Source organism: Delphinus delphis, chromosome 11, assembly GCF_949987515.2.
Source record: "Delphinus delphis chromosome 11, mDelDel1.2, whole genome shotgun sequence".
In the NCBI taxonomy this organism is placed as follows: Eukaryota; Metazoa; Chordata; class Mammalia; order Artiodactyla; family Delphinidae; genus Delphinus; species Delphinus delphis.
In genome coordinates, this window is record NC_082693.1 from 82,250,768 (window position 1) to 82,265,295 (window position 14,528).

General features: G+C 38.9%; 1 protein-coding gene across 4 annotated transcripts in view; it reads left to right on the forward strand.

Moving 5' to 3' along the window:
• Positions 1-14,528, forward strand: part of SPIC (Spi-C transcription factor) — a 50,254-nt gene that overhangs the window by 13,518 nt on the left and 22,208 nt on the right. For all 4 annotated transcript variants that reach the window (XR_009521243.2, XM_060025463.2, XM_060025462.2 and 1 more), the window contains exon 2: positions 9,213-9,391. The gene's annotated coding sequence lies outside the window, so the exon portion shown is untranslated. The remainder of the gene's footprint in view (positions 1-9,212; positions 9,392-14,528) is intronic.

Consider the following 14,528-nt stretch of genomic DNA (forward strand, 5'->3'; position numbering starts at 1 on the left):
CACCCTCAGATTTCTTCAGGGGCTTTTCAAATTCTACCCCCGGAGAGGGTCATCTTTGCTAAATGGATGTAAGCCTCCTGCCTTTGTCACTCAATGAAACTTGCTTACTCATAGCTCACAAAGTTCCCCTGAAGATGATTAGTAAGCATTATTCCAAAGTTTCAGCAAAAACATTGAGGGAGGCTGCCTTACACTACTGGATTTAAATTAGCAGTAAGAAAAGAAGTCACATTGCCTCATGTGCTAGCCAATGTTTCTGCTAAATTAGTTTTTTTTTTTTTTCAATTAAAAAATGCTCACACAAGGAAAAAAGAGGAATCCACACAAAAATATAGACTATGCGAGCTGGAAGGGACCTTCAGGACCAGCTAGGCCAATATACCCATTTTACAGGGAAACTACTAGGCTATTAAGCCTAGTGTTCCAAGATCCCATTGCTAGTGGTAGATCTGTTTCTCACTTTCAGCCTCTCATAGCACTGTGGTCCTCTCCCTTCTTCATAGCCTAAGACTGGTTACACTTATGCATTTGCCTATGCCATTGTTTGATTAAGGCCTGTCTCCCTGACTAGACTATCACCCTCATGATTACAGGAACTCTGCCTGGTTTTCCTGCCACTTGCCAGGACAATCAGGCATGCAGTTAGTGCTCAAGAAATATTTGTTGAATAAGTATCAGTAAAAACACAGAGTTAACTGTCATTAAGGATAGAATCAACAGTATATTTTAGTCTTTTGCATAATTATCAAATCGTTGTTTACACATTATGTGGACATGCTACTCAAATTAATCAAGGAAATGTTAGATTCTACTATAGTAAAATATAATATCCATGGCTTAAGACAAAAAGGTTTACTTCTTATTTATTTAAATTCAGTTTTCCACCTATGTGTTTCTTCCCTGTGAGTGTCCTTTACTATTCACACAGAACACTTAGGACACTTCTGGTCACCAAGAGATTTTTTCCCCACACCAGTTTAAATAGGCAACCTATCTCCACCTTGTAGCTACTCCATCTGGAACATGCAGCCTTCAAGGTTACTGTGGCAGGGGAAGAGCACCAGCTTGTAAGGTCCTCAGCCCAGAAGTGGCACATGGCACTTCACCTACAGTCCTGTGGCCAGAATTGATCACATGGCCCCTTCCCAATGGCAAAAGAAGTCAAGAAGTTTTTAGGGAGAACCAGCTGTCTCTGCTTGCCATTGTATGGGTTAATTATAATAATAACAATCACTAACTTTTTTGAGCACTTATTTTGTGCCCAGCCAAGAGCTAAGTGCTTTATTACATTTAAAGCACTTTATTACATTTAAAGCATCCTTGAATCCTCATTACAGATGAACAAACTGCAGACACTCTCATTATGATCAGTTTCCAAATGAGGAAACTAAGGGGTCAATTTGTTCAAGGTCACAATTGCTAAGTGGAATCAGGGATTTGAACCACTGTGTCAGGTACTGAAGCCTGTGCTCTCTCAGGTTCTGAAGCCTGTGCTCTCAGCCGTTCTGACTAAATCCCACCTATGGGATTCATCAGAGTAAGATTTTGAAGAACAGATTGGTTTTTAATAATACAAATGGAGGATAAGAAAGAATTATAAAATCCATGTATATGATTATGTGTCCTCAAGTTACCTACTCAGTTCAAGAAGCATGTATTGTTAATACTGCCAATAGTGGAGAAAACTGAGGTTATTTGCATCCTGATAGGACACACTGAGAACACAGTATGTGTAGCATTTCTGCCCAAAGTGCATGATCTGAATCTAATTGTGAGGAAACCAAATGAAAGGACAGTCTATGAAACAATTGGCCTTCAAAATGTCAATGCCATGAAGGACAAAGAAAAGCTGAGGAATTTCTGCAGATTTAAAAGCTATGAAAGGGGACTTCCCTGGTGGCACAGTGGTTAAGAATCCGCCTGCCAATGCAGGGGACACGGGTTCGAGCCCTGGTCCGGGAAGATCCCACATGCCGCAGAGCAACTAAGCCCGTGCGCCACAACTACTGAGCCTGTGCTCTAGAGCCCGCAAGCCACAACTTCTGAGCCCACGTACCACAACTACACGCCTAGAGCCCGTGCTCTGCAACGAGAGAAGCCACCACAATGAGAAACGTGTGCACTGCAATGAAGAGTAGCCCCCGCTCGCCACAGCTAGGGAAAGCCCGCACACAGCAACGAAGACCCAATGCAGCCAAATAAATAAATAAAATAAATTTAAATAAATTAATAAAAGCTATGAAAACTAAGAAGAAATTTCACTAAAATGGAGTCAGGCGACCAGAAGGGGGACGTCTCTTGCATGTACCACTCCACATCAATACAGATTCCAACAGGAAGAGACACAACTTACATCTCTGTCAGGAAGTGACTACTTTACTACCACCAGCAGAAGGAAGAAAGATTTTGTCGTTGTCTGGCAAGAGCTCAGCCAATGAGAGACTATCATAAGTCAGCCAATGAAAAGCCACTATACTTCTAACTCCCAGTTTCTTCCAGTGAACATTTTGTTTATAAAAGTCCCTCCCAACTTCCCCTTCTCCTCTACAAAATAGTTTCCCCTTCTTTGCTTTACCGAACTTGTATGTGGGTTCACCACAGATGCATTTCCAGAATTGCAAGTCCTTGTTGCTCCTGAATAAACTCATTTTGCTGGTGAAATAATGGCCGTTTTATTGTTTTAAGTTAACAGGGGACTAAAGAGAACAGCCACAAAGTGCAATGTGTGATCTTGAATTGGATCCTGGAAGAGGGGTCAAAATTGCTATAAAGGATATTCTGGGGGCAATTGATGAAATTCAAATATAAACAATATGTTAGGTGAGTCTTATAACTGAAATACATTTCCCAAACCTTATAATTACACCATGGTTATTAAAAAGGAAAAAACTCAGTTTTCCATCTGTGTGTTTCTTCCCTGTGAGTCTCCTTTACTACTCACACAAAACACTTCACTTCTGATGCTTCTGGTCACCAAGAGATTTTTTTCCCCACACCAAGCAATTCTCTGTGACACCAGCCGGGTGTCCTGTAATTTAACTCAATTCTGAGACTGTTTATCTGAAGATAACATCAGATTCCACAGCTTAAGGGCTCAGTTCCACAAGACTGCCCCCCACGCCCTCACCTGACATACTGACTTCGGACACCAGTTGCAAGCCCAGCTTATCACCTGTGCTTCTGACCAACTGGCTGTAGATGGGAGGTTCCAATGACCCCCTCCTTGGGTTCAATTAATTTGCAAGAGTGGCTCATAGAACTCAAGGAAACACTTGTGTTTATTAGTTTATTAAAGGATATGATAATGGATACAGATGAACAGCCAAATGAAGAACATAGAACAAGGTCCGGGAGGATCCTGAGTGCGGGAGCTACTGGCCCCATGGAGTTGGGGTGCATCACCCTCCCAGTGTGGATGAGTTCACCTACGTGGATGCTCTCCAAATCCCACACTATCGGGATTTTTTTTTAACTTAAAAAAAATATATATTTATTATTTATTTATTTTTGTCTGTGTTGGGTCTTAGCTGCAGCACACGGGATCTTTCATTGTGGTGTGCAGGCTTCTCTCTAGCTGTGGCACGGCTCAGTAGTTGCAGCACATGGACTTAGTTGCCCTGCGGCATGTGGGATCTTAGGTCCCCCAGGGATCGAACTTGCATACCCTGCCTTGGAAGGCGGATTCTTAACCACTGGACCACCAGGGAAGTCCCGCTATTGGGATTTTATGGAGGCTTCCTCCCGTAGGCATGATCAATTATTAACTTCGTTTCTAATCCCTCTCCTCTTCCTGCAAGATGGAGAGTGCGGCTGAAAATTCCAAGCTTCTAATCGTGGCTTGGTCTTTCTCGTGACCAGCCTGCCTCTAGGAGCCATCCAGGAGCCCACCCAGAGTCACCTCAATAGAACAAAAGATGTGCCTAGTGCTCTGTCTTATCACTTAGGAATTTACAAAGGTTTCAGTAGCTCTGTATCAGGAACTGGGGGCAGAGACCAATATATGTCTTCTGTTATTTCACAGCTATATCAGAGAATGTCCTTGTTTAAAGGACATAGATACTGAACTATTTAGACATAAAGGAGCATGATGTTTGTTGATTCATTAAAATTTTATGTATGGATAAAAAATAGAAAGTGAGATAAGCAAATGTAGCAAATCATTAACAATTGCTGAAGCTGTACTGTTCTTGAAGCTCTTTAAAGTTTAAAATTATTTTAAAATACAAAGGTTTCAAAAAGAAGCATTTATTGGTTGGTGCCAGGCACTGCTCTGGACACAGGACAGTACATTTTCGGCAATGATGTGTACAGAATGCTATAAATATAATTTACTGTTGATGAGATTGACTGGAAGAATCCAAGCTGTGATTGCCTTCCCTTACCATAAAGGTTTTTGATTCACTGGGCTTGATTTTCAAAGGAAAGTTATGGTTTCTCCTTCCTTAGAAGTTTTGAAGGAGGAAAATAATGAAGTTTCTGAGTGGGGTGGTTGGCAGGGGACGTGAATTTTTATGACTGTTTGTCCTATGGCAACATAAAAATTGAGGAGAAATGGAAATCCCATTTGAAAGTAAGGGCATTCTGGCAACAGAAATCCAAGGATCTGATGGATGGGTGAGAATTAGGAAAAAATGCCCCTTCCATTCAAATCCATTCTCCCTCAAAGCATTAGTGCTCTAAGTCAATCTTTCAACAAAGACCACAGATGCTGGTGGTTTCTCATTCTCCCCTAAAGCATGGAGGGCATATAAACTGCCTGATAAAAACTTTAAGAACAAGCAAGCAATCAACAACATTTCCAAAGCTCCTTTACACCAAGATCACGAGTTTCTAAATCACCAAGAACACTTCCATAGAAGACCTTTGACTGGGAGAATGAAGTTGTGTTTAAAAGGGACACAAATAGGTTATAAATCAGAATATTGCAAAAGCAGAGATTAGTTCTGAGAAAACAAAATCACTTATATACTAGGAGAAATACTCATTGAAGCATCAATATATGTTCCATTCCCCATGGACTTATTTTATCCAACTAGCCATCACCAATTTTGAAAGAAGATGAAAAGCTAACTTTCAAATTTCTCTTCTTCTGCAGGCATGTATATGACTAATGCAAGAAATAAGGATTAAATGATTTAATATAGGCAAGGCGTTCAGAGCAATGCCAGGTGCATAGTACATTCTCAACTAATGATAATTATTTTTTAAAAGAGATAAAAATATTAGCTAAGCAGTGTTGAGATTGAGTCCCATTTAAACCATAGTTGCCTGGGAACAAGTAAGAACCCATTGCAAACTGTCCTAAGGACCTAGAACTTCATCCAATGCAGGAGGAATTTTGCCCTAGAGAGTCATGGATTTGGGAGTCTAGAGATGCTGGGATCAAACTAAAAGACATTTTTAATGCTTTGGTTCTCAGGTCTGACCTTTCCCATTTTCCTGGGGGATCCAAGATCCTCAGCAGCTGGCTATTTTGATGTTTGCCCAGGATAGAACAATAGTGAAAAAGGTCAACCGTAGCAGGACAATGTCTGGGTTTGGTCCCAACACTTCCCGGAAGCATGACCTTGAGAATTTGTGTGCCTTGATTTCCTTCATTGCATAATGGAGCTAATGATAGTATTCAAATGGGGGTGAGGTTATTGGGAGAATTAAATGAGCAAACGTGGAAAATTCCTAGAACAGTGTGCATCTAACGCATTACGGGTAATCAACAGATGTTAGCAAGCATTGTTATAGTTTACTTCTGCAGCAGCGACTAACTCTTCCAGTTTGCCCAGGGTTGCTTTGACTCTTCAGTTTCAAAACTGAAAGTCCCACATCCTGGGAGATGCTTCAGTCCCAGGCAAACAGGGACAGCTGGTCACCCTATGTACACCAGACTAGCTTTGCCAATCCACTTTGGAAGGGCTACTACAAAAATTGTGTTAGCAGACATTGGCAGAGTCCATTGGTTCAAGATGATTCTGAAGAGTGTGTTTTAAGGCTCCCTTTCCAATATTCCTCCTCTTTGTGGCTTTTCCTGATTCACTCCAGGCCCTCACCCCACATCCATGCTTAAAACTAAGCTCCCCGAACTTTTTTCCCATGTCATTTCTCATGCGTAACTAGTTGGACTGTTTCCTCATTCACCTCCTCTTGAGACTATCAAGGTCCAAAGGGCAGAAGTCTTGTCCTGTTTCTACACATGCAATCAACACTGGTGGGTTGAATGTAGTTTTGCTTTCCCGGATTTGAATGGGAGGGTCTGGATTAATTTGCCTCTGCAAAGTATTTCCATAGAGGTGAGGCTTTTTCCAGGTAGATAGTGCTATGTGACCTTGGCCATGTTACTTAACCCCTCTGGGCCATATAATAAATAATGTCAGTGATGTTGTTATTGTTATTCATATTAGGCATAGGAAAAATTGACTTTGGAAAATGGCAGAGTGAGGATTTCAACCCAAGGAGTCTGTCCCCAACCTTAAGAGTCTGAGCTCTGGACTTCCCTGGTGGCTCAGTGGATGAGAATCTGCCTGCCAATGCAGGGGACACGGGTTCAAGCCCTGGTCTGCAAAGATCCCACAGGCCACGGAGCAACTAAGCCCATGTGCCATAACTACTGAGCCTGTGCTCTAGAGCCTGCAAGCCACAACTACTGAGCCTGCATGCCACAACTACTGAAGCCCGTGCGCCTAGAGCCCTGCTCTGCAACAAGAGAAGCCACCGCAATGAGAAGCACGTGCACCTCAACGAAGAGTAGCTCCCGCTCACCACAACTAGAGAAAGCCCACGTGGAGCAACAAAGACCCAATGCAGCCAAAACTAAATAAAATTTAAAAATAAAAAGAGTCTGAGCTCTTAACGATTTTTCTTGATTTCTTAAGTTGAGAAAAAAGAAAGAGCAAAAATAGATGAGAAGACTTACAGGAGGAAATATAGTATGTTAATGAGTTTGAATGAGTGCAGATACACAGAAGCAAGGTCAATAATTCACAGATTCAATTTTAGCTTTATCTTTTTTTAAGTGTAAGAAAAATAGGGGGGGTATAATTTCTTTAATAGTTTTCTGTTTAAAGGAACCAAAACTTCAGTCCAGAGACCTGTCTTTCTCTCTTACCCACTACCAGATGTTCATAAAGACATATTAAGTAAGATTTGATTTTTCTACCAAAGCCAAACTGGGAATTGCAAAGACAGGATGAAAGAAAAAAAATTCTTTGAGACTGTTCTTTCTATCATAATTTTTTAATATCTTGGGTATATACTTATTTTCATACTGAGTTATATATGTCCTTAATATATTTAATCATTTGTTTTTCTTTTGTGCTTTTATAATTAGTTTTGGGGGGCTTTTATAATTAATTTGAACAATACATGTCTCCCGGTTTCTGGTAAACAAATATAGAAATATAGCTGAATTTTTTCTGAAAACGATATAGTATTCATTGATAAAGTTCCTAAGAAAAGGAGGGATAGGGAGTTCCCTAGTGGTCTAGTGGTTAGGATACGGCACTTTCACTGCCATGGCCTGGGTTCAGTCCCTGGTCAGGGAACTGAGATCCCACAAGCTGTGCGGTGTGGCCAAAAAAACAAAAAACGAAAAAAAATGCAGGGATAAATATGGTTTCAATATATTAGCTCAAAACAAAACAGCAACAACAAAAAAAAGTCCTAATTGTACCCTCTTCACACTTCTGACATGTATGACGCTGGTTTGTTTGCCAGCATTAACTTCTTTTTCACAAATGTACTTAGTTTAGAAAAACCCTCCTATTGATGTCACCTCAGTAAGTTGTGTTTTTCAAAGAATTTGCCCATTTCATATAAATTTTAAATTATGGACATAAAGTTGTTCATCATATCTTCTGATTATTATTGGTTCAAATGTATACAGTTAGGTAACCATCACCACAATCACAATATAGAACATTTCCATAACCCCCCTCCCCTCAAATTTTCCTTGTGCTCCTTTGCAGCCAGTCCCTTCTCCCAGTCTCCCCAACCCTAGACAGTTGTTGATCTGGACTCTGACACTATCGTTTTGCCTGTTCTGGAATTTCATATAAATTGAATCTTAAAGTTTGTAGTCTTTTGTGCCTGGATTCTTTCACTTAGCATAAAGCTTTTGAGATTTATCCATGTTGAACGTGTGTATATCAATAATTTGTTCCTTTTTCTCCTGAGTAAAATTCCATTGCATGGCTCTACAGCAATTTGTTTATTCATTCATGAGTGACAGAAATTTGGGTTATTTCCGATTTGGGGCTATTATGAATAAAGCTGCAATGATCATTTTCATACAAGTGTTTGTGTGAACATGTTTTCATTTCTCTCAGGCAAATATCTAGGAGTGGAATGGTTGGGTCATAACAGGAGGTGCATGTTCAACTTTATAAGAAACTAACAAATTACTTTCCAAACGGCTATACCATTTTACATTCCCACCAGCAATATATGAGGGTTCCGATTGCTGCATATCATTGCTAACATTTGGTAATTTTCAATCCTTTTAATTAGAGCCATTCTAGTGTACATGTAGAGTAGCTCATTGTGGTTTTAATTTGCATTTTTCTCCAACGACAAGGATGCTGGTGAGCATCACTTCATGTTTATCGTTCATATATTTTCTTTAGTGAAATGTGTGTTCAAAAATTTTGTCCCCTTATTTTATTTTGTCCCCTTTTTAACTTGGATTTTAGTCTTATTATTAAGTTTTAGAATTTTTTAATGTTCTAGCTATAAGACTTTTATCAGAAATAGGTTTTGCATATGTATTCTCCCAGTTTGTGGCTTGGCTTTTAATTTTATTCATGGGTGTTGAAGAGCCAAGATTTAAATTTTGGTGAAGTTCAACTTATCAATTCTTATTCTTTTAGGTTTTGTGTGTTTTGTGTCCTATTTTAGAAATTTTGGGGCTTCCCTGGTGGTTCAGTGGTTAAGACTCCGTGCTTCCACTGCAGGGGGTGTGGGTTTGATCCCTGGTTAGGGAAGATCCCGCATGCCACACGGCACAGCCAAAAAAAAATTTTTTTTTGTTTTGCCTAACACAAGGGCATTAAATTTTTCTCTTATGCTTTCTTATTGAAGTTTTATAGTTTTACCTTTTCAAATCTTTGAATCAACTAATCAACTAATTTCTGTATATGTTATGAGGCAAAGATCAGGGTTCACTTTTTTCCCATCTGGATATCAAATTATTCCAGCTTCATTTTTACTTTTTTTTTTTTAAGGCTCCGGACGCACAGGCTCAGCGGCAATGGCTCACGGGCCCAGCGGCTCTGCGACATGTGGGATCTTCCCGGATCGGGACACGAACCCGTGTCCCTGCATCAGCAGGCGGACTCTCAACCAGTGTGCCACCAGGGAAGCCCCCAGCTTCATTTTTAAAGAAATAATCAACCATACAAGTGTAAGTCTGTTTTTGGACTCTCTATTCTGTTCCATTGATCTGTGCCTATTCTTATGCCAATATCACACTATGATATTGATTACTGTAGTTTTATGATGCCTCTAACAAAAGTTCTTCTGTTGAAAAATTGTTTTCTTTTAGATTTTTTGGACTTCCATATAAATTTTATAATCAGCTTGTCAATTTCTACAAGTCATGTGCTGAAATTTTGATTAGCATTGTCTAGACTCTATAATTAAATTTGAGAGATTTGATACCTTAACAATATTGTCTTCTAATCGATGAACGTTGTATAACTCTCCACTTATTTAGGTCCTCTTTAATTTCTCTCAAGAATGTCTTCAGTATTCAGGTCTTACACATATTTACCCTTAAGTATTTTATGTTTTGAAAATGCTATTATAAATGATATTTTTTATTATAAATCTATTTATTTATTTACTTTGGCTGCATTGGGTCTTTGATGCCGCGCACGAGCTTTCTCTAGTTGAGGCGAGTGGGGACTACTCTTTGTTCTGGTGTGCGGGCTTCTCATTGCAGTAGCTTCTCTTGTTGTGGAGCAAGGCTCTAGAGCACAGGCTCAGTAGTTGTGGTGCATGGGCTTAGTTGCTCCATGGCATGTGAGATCTTTGTGGACCAGGGCTCGAACCTGTGTCCCCTGCACTGGCAGGTGGATTCTTAACTGCTGCGCCACCAGGGAAGTCCCTATAAATGATATTTAAAAAATTTTAATGTCCAATAGTTTCTTGTCAATATATAGAAATACAATTGATTTTTGTATATTAATCTCATATTCTGCAACCTTGCTAAATTCATTTCCTAGAACCAGCAGTTTTTTAGTGGATTTCTTAGAATTGTATAAATAGCTGATCATATCGTCTTCATTTTTTTTTTTTGGCCGAGATGCACAACTTGCAGGATCTTAGTTCCCTGACCAGGGATTGAACCCAGGCCCTAGGCAGTAAAAGCTAACCTAGTAGTCCTAACCACTGGACTGCCAGGGAATTCCCTGATCATATCATCTTCAAATAAAGACAATTTTACTTCTTCCTTTTCAGTCTATACATTTTTTTATTCCTCTTTCTTGCCTTATTACAATTGTTAGGACCTCTAGTACAATATTAAATAGAGCTATATATTGAAATGGGTAAATTTTATTGACCGTAAATTATATCTGTTAAAGTAGCTAAACAAAAAGACTATTTTATGCTGAGGTGGCTCTAATGCCTTCGTAGCCTCCATAAACAAACCAAAACTTAAGCCAGAATCAGTTGGAAATGCTCTCATATCCAAGAAGACAAGATTTAAGAACAACCAATCGCAAACAGGCAACTAGCCTCCCCCAAAACAAGCAAATGCTTAAGCTACAGCCAATCAAATAACTTTCTTGCTTTGCTTCCTTGTCTGCTCCACAAGAACCTTTCTCTTAGCTCCTGTTGGTAGGGTGCTCCTAACAATTTTCTAACCACTTTCATGTTGGAAATTGATGTTTGCGCAAATAAACTCTTGTAAATTTTAATGTGCCTCAGTTTATCTTTTAGTGTACCTCAATAACGCTGATTTTTTTAAAAAACTGAACTGAATATAACACAGAAGTGAACAGTTAAAGAGGCCTTTTATGGTAGGATGGGCATTGAATCACAGATGCAAAAGAATTACAGATCTTGATCTGAAAAAAAATAATAAAAGAAATGGAAACAGTGATGACTGAAATTAAGAAAAAAGTTATTGGGATGTGTGAAAATGATTGAAAAAGTGAAATAAAAATATTGAAGATTTTCAAAAGTATTATAATGGTGGAACAGGAAGACTAATATTAAAAATGTCAACATAATATTTAACTTGTGATAAACTTTAGGAAATGTTTGAAGATGCTGTCTATAACAGGGATAGAACAATAAATAAGGAGAAATTATTAAGAATGGTTAAAAAACTTTTTTTATCAGTATAGGCAATTTTTATCTTTTTAGAAAATTGTCAATATCGTGTGTGTGTGTGTGTGTGTTTGTGTGTTTTAATGTTTTCACAATTTAATTTCTGAGTGTATACCTCCCCAATATTCAGCTTAATGTAGAGATTAAATTCTGACTTTTGGTTTCTAAACCACTTTGGCACACAATTTTCTTTTTTCTTTCTGGTAATATATTTTTAGTCTATAGCATGTAGGAGCAAAAATAAATAAAGCTGGCTACCTTGAACTATGAACTAAGAACAACAGCAATCCTAGTTGCTATATTAAAAGTTCAAGTTCTAGGGGCTTCCCTGGTGGCACAGTGGTTGAGAATCCGCCTGCTGATGCAGGGGACACGTGTTCGTGCCCTGGTCCGGGAAGATCCCACATGCCGCGGAGCGGCTGGGCCCGTGAGCCATGGCCGCTGAGCCTGCGCGTCCAGAGCCTGTGCTCTGCAACGGGAGAGGCCACAATGATGAGAGGCCAGCGTACCGCAAAAAGAAAAAAAATAGTGTTGTATGATAAAATGTCAGCCTATAATTTTTAAAAGGTTTTATACTTTTTTAACTAGGTAATACAAATTGTAAAAAAGAAATTCAGAATACCAAAAAGTATATAGTGAAAAGTAAGTCTCCCATCTTTGGTACCCAAACCCTAGTTTTCCCCAGAGATGCTCATTTTTAACAATTTCCTATGTATCCTTCTAGGATATTCCATGCATATGTAAGTACGTATAATATTTAATATAGCCTTTAAAATATAAATTGAATTATCATATATACACTAGCATCTTGCATTTCTTATTTTATAATGTAGCTTAGAGTTCCATATTGATATTTTAAAAATGAGTCATTGTAATGGGTACATAACATTCCATTAAAAAATATACCACAGAAGGGAATTCCCTGGTGATCCCGTGGTTAGGCCCGGGGTTAGATCCTTGGTCAAGGAACTAAGATTCCCACAAGCCGCTCAGTGTGGCCAAAAAAAAAAAAAAAAAAAAGGGTATGCCACAGAAACTATACATTGTTTTGCAAAGCCTACAATATTTACTACCTGGCCTTTTACAGAGAAAGTTTGTCGGGTTCTGTTTTTGTTACTAATTTTTAACTCAATAGTGAATGATTAGAGAACATGGTCTCAGGGTTAAAAATTAATAACAAAAAACATATTAAAAGGACTTCCCTGGTAGCGCAGTGTTTAACAATCCACCTGCCGATGCAGGGAACGTGGGTTTGACCCCCAGTCTGGGAAGATCCCACATGCCGTGGAGCAACTAAGTCTGCGTGCTGCAACTACTGAGCCCATGTGCCACAACTACTGAAGCCCATGTGCCTAAAGTCCATGCTCTGTAACAAGAAAGGCCACCACAATGAGAAGCCAGCAGACCACAACAAGAGTAGCCCCCGTTCACTGCAACTAGAGAAAGGCCATGTGCAGCAATGAAGACCCAACACAGCCAAAAATAAATAAATTTATTTTTTAAAAAAATTAAAAGCCCTTGAGATATTGTATTTAGAAATCAAAAACATTAACTCCAGGGTAAAAAAGAAATAATAATGAAAAGTTAATAAATAATTGGAACAGAATGATAATAAAAGCCCTCTGCATCAAAACTTATAGAATAGAAAAAAAATGAAACAAAAACAAAAAAAAAGAAAAAATAATACTTGTGGGATAGAGCAAAAATGCTACTTTTAGCCTTATATGCTCACATTAGTTAAAAAAACAAACACAAACAAACAAACATTAAAGACATGTATCTCAAATAAGAGATTAGAAAAGGAACATGGAATAAATCCAAAGAGAATGAAAGGAAGGAGATAATAAAGGTGAGGATGAATAGAAGAAAAGCAGCAAACAATAGAATCAACAAGGTCAAACTTTTTTGAAAAGGTCAACAAAATTATTTTGGTTTGTTGTATTTTATAGAATATAGAAGACATGAATGGATGTACTGAGTTCTTATTTTAGGTTATTGCATTTTTCAGTTCTAGAATTTCTATTTGGTTTTTCTTCACATCTGTCATGCCCCTAACGTCTGCTATTAACAAAAATAATAATTTCCAGTTCTCTGCTGAGATTTTCAATCTTGTGTTTTATCTCCTTAAACACTATCAAACATAATTATTTTAAAGCCTGTGGCTGACAACCCCAATATCAGAAGCCCCAGGGTGTGGCTACCTCTATTTTCTGTTGTTACTACTTATTTCCCTTCAAATTGCCTAATCTCCTTAGGGGCTTAATGATTTTTTAATACCTGTGGGCATGATATTTGAAACACTGTAGAAGTAACCGTGTAGAAGCCATTGTGTTATCTTCTATCTAAAAGTGCCACAGGGCATTTGCAACTTAGATTCCCTAAATCCAATTTCGGGGATTAAAATGATAGCTACAAACTGGGCTAAAATTCCAAGCAGTGTAATTTCACTTCCAATTTTGACTTAATTGCAGTGTAGAAGCTTACGAGCTCTCAATCCAAAGCTAGAGGGAAAACTTATGCCTCCGCCACCACAGCAAGCCACTCTGAATGTTTAATGGCATCAGAAGAGAGAGAAACAAGTGGGCAGCCTGAGTAGGCATATCAATTTTGTGCACACTCAAATCAATATGCCTGAAATAGTAATGTGACATTTAGGAGTGAGTTCTGAGTGCAAGAAAGGTGGAATAAAGATGACTTTCTTCAGTGTCCCCAAGCAACCAATATAATCCCAGTAATGAAGTGTGACTCTCCCTCCTTCAAGAAGCCCTTGGTCCTAACCTGTCTTTCAGCCCTTGACCTGCCGTCTCACTGGCTGCTGAGCGGTTCACTTCCTCACCTCCTTCCAGTCTTGACACAAATGCTACCATCGTAATATGGCATGGCTGATGAGCCTATTTAAAAGGGGAACCTCTCCCCTTCCTGCTTCTCCTTACTCTACTCAGCTTTCCTTTTTTCATAAACTACTTATTGTCTACTATGCTATGTAATTTACTTAGTCATCATGCCCATGTTTATTATGTCTCCCCCTGCAGAAATGCTACAAAGACAGGAATTTTTTCTTTGTCCACTGATATATCCTGGCATCTAGAACAGCATCTATTTGAAGGAATAAATCAAGGCAGCTCTGAGACCGCCATGGATACAAGAGGGTGTGTCTCAGAGGTCTCACTTCTCACCTCTAGCCCAGAGTTTATTAAACCTTT